Source organism: Gadus chalcogrammus, chromosome 9 (assembly GCF_026213295.1).
Source record: "Gadus chalcogrammus isolate NIFS_2021 chromosome 9, NIFS_Gcha_1.0, whole genome shotgun sequence".
Taxonomy (NCBI): domain Eukaryota; kingdom Metazoa; phylum Chordata; class Actinopteri; order Gadiformes; family Gadidae; genus Gadus; species Gadus chalcogrammus.
The window spans coordinates 4001516-4009667 of NC_079420.1; the positions used below are offsets into that span (position 1 = coordinate 4001516).

The 8152-nt window shown below is 47.4% G+C and overlaps 1 protein-coding gene across 1 annotated transcript in view; it reads left to right on the forward strand.

Moving 5' to 3' along the window:
• LOC130389640 (alpha-1,3-mannosyl-glycoprotein 4-beta-N-acetylglucosaminyltransferase C-like) overlaps positions 1–8152 on the forward strand; it is a 68821-nt gene that overhangs the window by 37240 nt on the left and 23429 nt on the right. The window contains exon 2 of the mRNA XM_056599510.1: positions 1570–1727. The gene's annotated coding sequence lies outside the window, so the exon portion shown is untranslated. The remainder of the gene's footprint in view (positions 1–1569; positions 1728–8152) is intronic.

Consider the following 8152-nt stretch of genomic DNA (forward strand, 5'->3'; position numbering starts at 1 on the left):
GCTCCATCTCGGAGGCTGGAGCTGAGGGTGGAAGAGAACAAGGAGATGGAGCCGGAGTTGAGCGGCGCTCTTGGTGCTAACGTAGCGTTTTGCCGTGGGAAATGTTGCATAACCATTCACCTGTGGATGCACCGCCTGCATGACTAAATATAAACCCTGCCTTTCTAGCTCTCCTCAGATGCGCATGTTTGACTCCTCAGCTTATGGTGTTGGATTGTTTCCCCGCAAAGGAGTTCTGAGCCGAATTGCGTTTAGGATGCGACGGCACTCGCTGGGGAAGTATGCGTCTGTGCGTTTGTTAAAACAATTGCTTTTTTTTTTGTTTCGCGGGGCGACTTGTGCAGACATTAAGATTGTTTTGGTCTTTTAATCTTTTTAAAATGAATGACGGCTCAGTTAAGGGACAACAATACCCCCATAGAACGAGTAACAGACGCGCCCGGTATACTCACTATAGAAGAACATAAATACCGTAAACAAGAATAATTGAGTAACATTTTTATGCCGCAGGCCAAATGCGGAGGATCATTTACTTTTTGGAACTTTTTAAAAGCCCTACACCGCACCAGCTGTGGCAGTAATTGGTAATTTAACGGTGATCAGCCTCTGGCCTTCGCGGCGGAGGGCCCCCGTCGCGTCCTGCTCCGTCTGAGGTGCTTCTAAAGCGATAAGACAAAAAACAAGAAGGGACGGAGGCCGCCTCTTATAAATGAGGTCGTCTCCACCCATCCCTTTGATCCCCTCGTTCCCCGTCGCCGGGCGCAGAGCGGGCCGCGGGGGAGCACTCGTCTTTGCAAACGGCTTTGAGAAGCCAAAATTACAAACACACCAAAAGGCGTCCAATCGATAGAGAGTGTCTCACAGAATGATGAACTGGCACTTCGGAGGGGAGGGGAGGAGAGGAGGGCAGGGGAGGGGCGGCGGCAAGGAAGGGGGGGGCTACAAAATCAATGTGTGGCTCCCTTCTCTCTCTTTCTATTCTCTCTCCTTCTTTCTCTCTATCTCGCCCTCCCTCTCTCACTCTCTTTCTATCTCCCTCTCTCCCTCTCTCTCTTTATATAGGTCTCCTTATGTTCCTCTTTCCCTCCCTCCCTCTCTCTTTCGCTCCCTCTCTCTCTGTCCCTCTCTCTCCTCCTTTCTCTCCTCGCTCTCTCTCCCTTTCTCTCTCTCTCTCTCTCTCTCTCTCTCTCGCTGCGTCCTAAACTCTCTCTATGCTGTCATGCTTAATCTAGCTTAAGCTAGTCCTGTGTGTGCATGTGTTGGATTGGCCAGTGCATTTAGCAAAGGAGACTTGGGAACAGCGATTTGACCGTTGTTATGTTACCTCAACAAGTGATGCTGAGAACATTTGAAAATAGCAGAACTGGCACATCTATATAAAACGTCCAACTTTCGGAAAAAGCAGAGAGTAGAGAGTAGCGATAGGAATCCAAACCTTTCCTGATCTTGGTGGTCTATTGAATAATTGCTCAGTCTCAGAGATGAAGAGTCTGGCCCCTTCTCATTATTTTCCTCTTCCTTTCTCTCTTCGACCCTAACGTTTGGTTGTTTGTTGCATCTTTTTTGTAGCCTTGAAGACCTACTGTCGCTTTGACCTGTGGTTCCTTCCTACTGATGATGGCCGATCGGAGAGGCTGTGGACCCAAGAGTCTCTGGTGGGTTTAACTAAGCTACGGTAGTGCCAGAACCTTTTTTTACCGATACTGGGATGCTCTAAATAAGCAGAAGTAACCCAGATCCATAATTTACATTCAGCCCCTGTAGTTTCATCAAAGTGCTCAGTTCCACTCGTTTTCAATATTGGAACAAACCTATGCTGTGTCTTGAAGCTCATTGGCTTGGCCTGGTGGATATCCTAAATTATTTTTATTTTTTAAAATACTGATGGTCGCGGTAGTGGATATTCACTTGTAGATTAAAAAATTCATGCTACCAAAGGGGCCCAGCGTATATCTTAACTACTAAATTAATAAAGTTCCCCATGGGAAAATTGGGTTTCAAGAGCTGTATCTGCAGCCACAAATTAGCTGTTGTATCGTGCCAGGCTAGAGGACACAATTTACAATAGAAACCAAATCATTCCGGCTCAAAATTGGTTCTTGAATCTTTCAGTAATGAGTTCTCAACAAAGTATTTTTATTCTCAAAACGTGAATGTATTTCCAAAGTTTTTGCTTTCAATGAAAACACATATTTCTCCCTCAAATGTTCAAGAAACCGTATAGTTATTTCCTATTATGCAGAGGAGTGGTCGTCGAATACTAGAATTATCAGTTTAATATTGTGTGTGTGTGTGTGTGTGTGTGTGTGTGTGTGTGTGTGTGTGTGTGTGTGTGTGTGTGTGTGTGTGTGTGTGTGTGTGTGTGTGTGTGTGTGTGTGTGTGTGTGTGTGTGTGTGTGTGTGTGTGTGTTTTTTTGAGATGTTTGAGATGTTTGCAAGCGAGTCCAGATATATGCAGCTGTCACTGTCAACTATCAATTTAATCTTATCTAAATGATTACTATTATTATATGCTGTACACTAAAAAAGTTTATATATCAAACAAGTCCATGAATGTGATAATAAAAGTAATGCATGCAGTCATATATCATTGTCAAAAGTGTACAGGAATGGCTAGTCATAACAAAATGACTTTATCTTGATGATCCAAAAGAAAGTGAAATAGAAAAGAAAAAATCGATATAAAAATATGATATCATATTTTAGAAGCCTAAGGATAGATATTTCGTGTGTGTGTGTGTGTGTGCGCGCATGAGTGTGTGTGTGTGTGTGTGTTTGCATGAGTGTTTGTGTCTGTTTGCGTGCGTTACGTGCGTGTGTGTCTGTGTGTGTGAGAGTCTGGGAGTGTGTGTGTGAGTCTATGCATGTGCGTGTGTGCATGCGTGCGTGTGGGGTTCAGGTGAGTTGTTGCAGCCTGTGGAGGCCAGCAGGCGTTGAGGTGTAGTGTGCAGCGGAGCGCTTCGTCTGTCAGCCCTGCCGGCCTGGAATCACATCTGTCTGTCTGTCGTCACTCTGTCTGTCTGTCTGTCTGTTCTCTCTCTCTCTCTCTCTCTCTCTCTCTCTCTCTCTCTCTCTCTCTCTCCTCTCTCTCTCTCTCTCTCTCTCTCCTCTCTCTCTCTCTCTCTCTCTCTCTCTCTCTCTCTCTCTCTCTCTCTCTCTCTCTCTCTCTCTCTCTCTCTCTCTCTCTCTCTCTCTCTCTCTCTCTCTCTCTCTCTCTCTCTCTCTCTCTCTCTCTCTCTCTTCCCCCTCCCCCATCTCGGTCCCTTGCCACAGCTGTCGCCTGCCTGTCACTTCCCGACCGGGGTGTTTATTACGGAAGGCGGTAAAAGACAGCCCCGGTCGGCGCTTTCTCTTCCATTTGAAATAAATAACGTGTTTATTTGTGCTTTCATTCGCCCCGGAAGGCTTTAGAGTAAGCGCCTCGGGCGCTGCCTCGGAGCCAAGCACAGGTTTGTGGCGGCAATTTTGCAGTTGACGGTTCATCGTTACTGTCACTGTATGTGTTTTGACAATCCCGCCTGCGCGTTGGGTTTCTTTCTCCTACTGTAATGGCAGCGGTTGACAGGGGGAGTCCAGAGTGTGGTCCGATGGGTGACTGAATGTAGATGTGAAGTTAAGAATACATCTGGCTGAGTTTTCATTTTCCCCAGAGGGCAGAGTGATGTATCGTAAATACACACTTTGATGTTGATCCTTTTTGGACAGTACTTGTTGTCAAATTAAAGACGAGACTCGCGAATACCGTACAAGCCATACCATGGCAAAAATGGAGTGCGCATGGACTATTTTAAGGAGCGAGGATGACTCTATATTGTCTACTATATTGACTCCACTAAAATGTGCGTGGTCCAATCAAAATACTGCCACAACGTGTGGATGAAGTGAAAGTTATCTTGGTCGAGCCGTATATTTCCAACCAGTTCTGCTATCGCGATTTGACAGTAGGTTATTTATTTGAAACAGGAAAATGTGTGTCCCTGAGCTGCCAAACGTTCAATTCAAGCCCACGTACTCAATTAAAGTGAGGGAAGCCAGCTCGGCCCCACTCAGAACACGTTTGACATTGCTGACTGTCAGCACAATACTCTGAGTGGTGACAGAAACAGAGAAGAACGCTCTCTTTTCTATCTTCGCGGTAGGCGGTGGGGAGTCTGGACGCTACGTGGACGCTGCGTCCAGACTCTAGCAATCAATAGCTGTCTTTAATTCACTCTGTCACTCAATAACTCCCAATTACTCTCAATAACTCATCCTCAATCTCACCCTTACCTCCGTCATCCTCATCCTCATCCTCATCCTCATCACTAGAGTCTCTCAGGCCCAATCCCATTTCTACCCCTTACCCCTTCCCCTTCCCCCTTACCCCTTCCCCTTACCCCTTCAAAACAAGGGGGAGGGGTAAGGGGTAGAAATGAGTTGAAATGAGGGTCAAACGTCTGGCATGTCTAACTACTAATTGGGTTGCGAAAGCTCTTTATCGGCGCAGAAAAGTGAATGGCTAGTGGCTCACAATCTCTGAGTCAGCTGTTTCTCCTCCTCCGCTCTGAAACCAGAGCCAGGTTTTTTGGATGACACAACTCTCACTTTTCGTACATTTGAGAAAGGTCAATGAACGGGCTGCATGATGAGATTCCTCACAGGAAGGAGACCAAGCGAGGGTTCTGTCTGTTGACTTGAAGTTCACTGAAGTTACGTTTTAACCCACGTCACCTCAGTAACCCCAATGCACACTGTGAATCCGAAACCCTGCTTTGTAAGTATCCCAATATGCGTCTGTTTGTAGGTCTTCCATGATCACTTCACGCAACGGGTTATTCATATTTCTCATCAGGGGGAGACGAGCCTGTCGGTGTTTCTCAAAGCCGGGGGGGTTCTGACATGGCTTATGGAGGACTGCACGACAGGAGACTGATTGATAATGTCGTGGATTGACGTTCAATCAGCGCGCGCTCGTTACGTTCTGATTGAACGTCAGTCAAAACGTGTCATCGTCTGCGAGCTTGTCAACAACCTGTCGCTGTAGACGACCGGGTTCGGTCCTTATAACTTTAGGCCTTCTGCAGCAAGCAACACACTCCGTAATGACAGGCATCGGAATTGACTGGGAGTCACCTTAGATGAAGGCGTCTGCTCACTGACTAAATAGCTAATTAAAAGTTTGGTTGTGGGTTGTTATGCTGTTTTCTATGTTTTGGATACCTTTTATCGAACATTTGTTAGCTAGTAAAATAGTATTTTACGATACATTTGTTGTGACCAGACACTGTTTGCGCTCAGTGACGTTGCTGCTCTGATGAACAGCACTCTTTCATCTCTCCATAAAGTCCTGTTTTATGGCCCAGGGGCGGTGTAAACACAACAGAACCACTTGTATACGGATCAGGTGTGGCTTTTACATCCAAGTTGTAAAGAGTGACATTTCAACAGCTGCCTTGGCTTAGTCTCACTGACCACGGTGATAGAATGTGTCATAACTTTTATCAATAAACCTTGAATAGCAAAATATATTGACCATTAAATGAACGGCAATTTTTGTGGTATTTTGTTTTGTTAGAACATTCATGTCTGTCTGTCTGTCTGTTGAATTTGGCAGAACAAACATTCATGTCTGTCAGTCTCTCGGTCTGTGGGTCTGTATGTATGTGGGTCTGTCTGTCTGACTATGTGTGGGTTTGTCCATCTGTGTGTCTGTCTGCAAGTGGGTCTGCCACCACCAGTGGTGTTGGGAACATTGAAGTCATTTCTCCGAGCAGCTTTCTTCAATTTAAGTTTGTGGCAGAAGTCACCCCTGTATCACGGCTTTTGGAGAGTCTTCCTCACCTCTTCTTCAAATGAGTTCTGTCAACCCCAGAGGTCTGGGTTCCTGTTCAGCTTTCATATTAGATCCATCTCATCGGGCTTACTTCCTTCCAATATGAGTTGGGCCACTATCAAGAATCAAATAATCCAAACTCTGTAACTTTTCCGTCACCAAGTCAGGTCTGTCAGCTGTTGATTGTGAAATGTTCAAGATTCATCCTTTTCATTTGATCCCTTCTACAGTCAGTGCTATATCATGCGTGTGCATGATATCCAACTGATTGTCTCTGTTGAACTGATTACGTGTGCTCTTGTGTGAATATGAGTCATACGACATTAAGTGAGTTGAATGACTGGGCATCAATAAGAACAGGTTCCTATCACGTATTTATGTATTCATTAATCCTAACATCATACATATATGACACAAAATATGACATTAATACGTTTTCCAATTTATTTAGCTCAATGGAGCTCTGAATGTATCAATTTATATATAGAAATCGTGTTTGTCATTTATCTTTTTCTGATGTTGGTTTGTTTCTGTGTTGTTTTGAAGAATGGAAATGTGCAGTATTCTGAGCACACTACTTATTTAATTGACCAAACGCTGTTTAAATTGTCGAGTGTTTTGACTATCTACGCCCACGTCAACAAAGACCTTTGACCAAATGGCCTTGTTAGAGATTGTGGACGAAACCTCCAATAACCCTTTCACAAACGAGAGAATGTCGAACCACTACGAAAAGACTCACCACAACTGTGTCATTGACCTCTAGCCCACCTGCTGCCTGCCTGCCCTGTTTTGTAAGCAAAGCAACAGGAAGTTAAAATTATTTGAAAACATGAACATGAAGGAAAGCGGGACAACATGATGGAGGCGAGGGGCCAAGGACAGGAGAGGAGGTAGAGGGAGGGAGAGAGACAGACAGGGAGAGAGACAGACAGGGAGAGAGACACAGGGAGAGAGACAGACAGGGAGAGAGAGGGACAGGGCTCTACAGGGGCCAAGGACAGGAGAGGAGGTAGAGGGAGGGAGACAGGCAGGGAGAGAGGCAGACAGACAGGCAGACAGGGAGAGAGAGGGACAGGGCTCTACAGGGGCCATGGACAGGAGAGGAGGTAGAGGGAGGGAGACAGACAGGCAGGGAGAGAGACCGACAGGGAGGGAGACAGACAGACAGGGTGAGAGAGAGACCGGCAGGGAGAGAGACGATTAGGGAGAGCGTGGGGCAGGGACTCGGACAGGGGGAGAGACGGGCAGGGAGGCAGACAGGAAGAGAGACGGGTAGGGAGGTAACCAGAGAGAGAGACAGGCGGGGAGGCAGACGGGCAGAGAGTCGGGGCCGGGAGAGAGACAGGCTGGGTGTTAGACAGGCAAGGACACAGACAGGGGGAGGGACGGGTAGACAGGTAATCAGAGACGCGGGCAGGGAGACAGGCCCCCTTATGTCCGGGGTTATCCCGGCCCTGGAGGGATGGTTCCCGGTGACCTGGTTCCACCGGCTCACGCCACAAAGTCCCCAGATCTGCGGCTCACATTCAGCTGATGGTGAAGGCGATTTGTTCAGTGTGTGTGTGTGTGTGTGTGTGTGTCTATGCCTGTGCGTACCTCTTCCTCTGTGTGTGTGTGTGTGTGTGTGTGTGTGTGTGTGTCTATGCCCGTGCGTACCTCTTCCTCTGTGTGTGTGTGTGTGTGTGTGTGTGTGTGTCTGTGTGTGTGTGTGTGTCTATGCCCGTGCGTACCTCTTCCTCTGTGTGTGTGTGTGTGTGTGTGTGTGTGTGTGTGTGTGTGTGTGTGTGTGTGTGTGTGTGTGTGTGTGTGTGTGTGTGTGTGTGTGTGTGTGTGTGTGTGTGTGTGTGTGCCCGCACGACCATGCAAGGAAGTGGAGCACGGGAGTTCACAGCTAATTGCGGTTTTGCTGCACATTCCGCACGCAGTCCCAACGCAGCGCTGCCAGGAGTCACGGCGCCATCTCCTCTCCGTGTTCAATTTGGCGGATAATTGCATCCATTATTAGAAATGATACGTTGTCCCGCCGCTGCTGGCTTCTTTCATGAATCCCCGTCCAAAAACACCCCGCATATTTTTGGTTGGGGGGGGGGGGGGGGGGGGGTGGAGACCAAAAAATATCCAAACGCGGCACGACAAGAATCTGAGGGTGTGTTGTGGTATCCATCACCTTGAGATGGGCATTAACCACCGTGATTAAGCCTCCCCGTCCCCCCCCCGCTGTCCCCCCCGGCCCCCCCTCACTCACCGGCAGCCCCGTCTTCTCGCTCCGACATCTGGATTTAATTGGCTCTGTGCTGTAAAAAAGCCACAGCTGCAGCGCCTGTTAGGACAATAAAT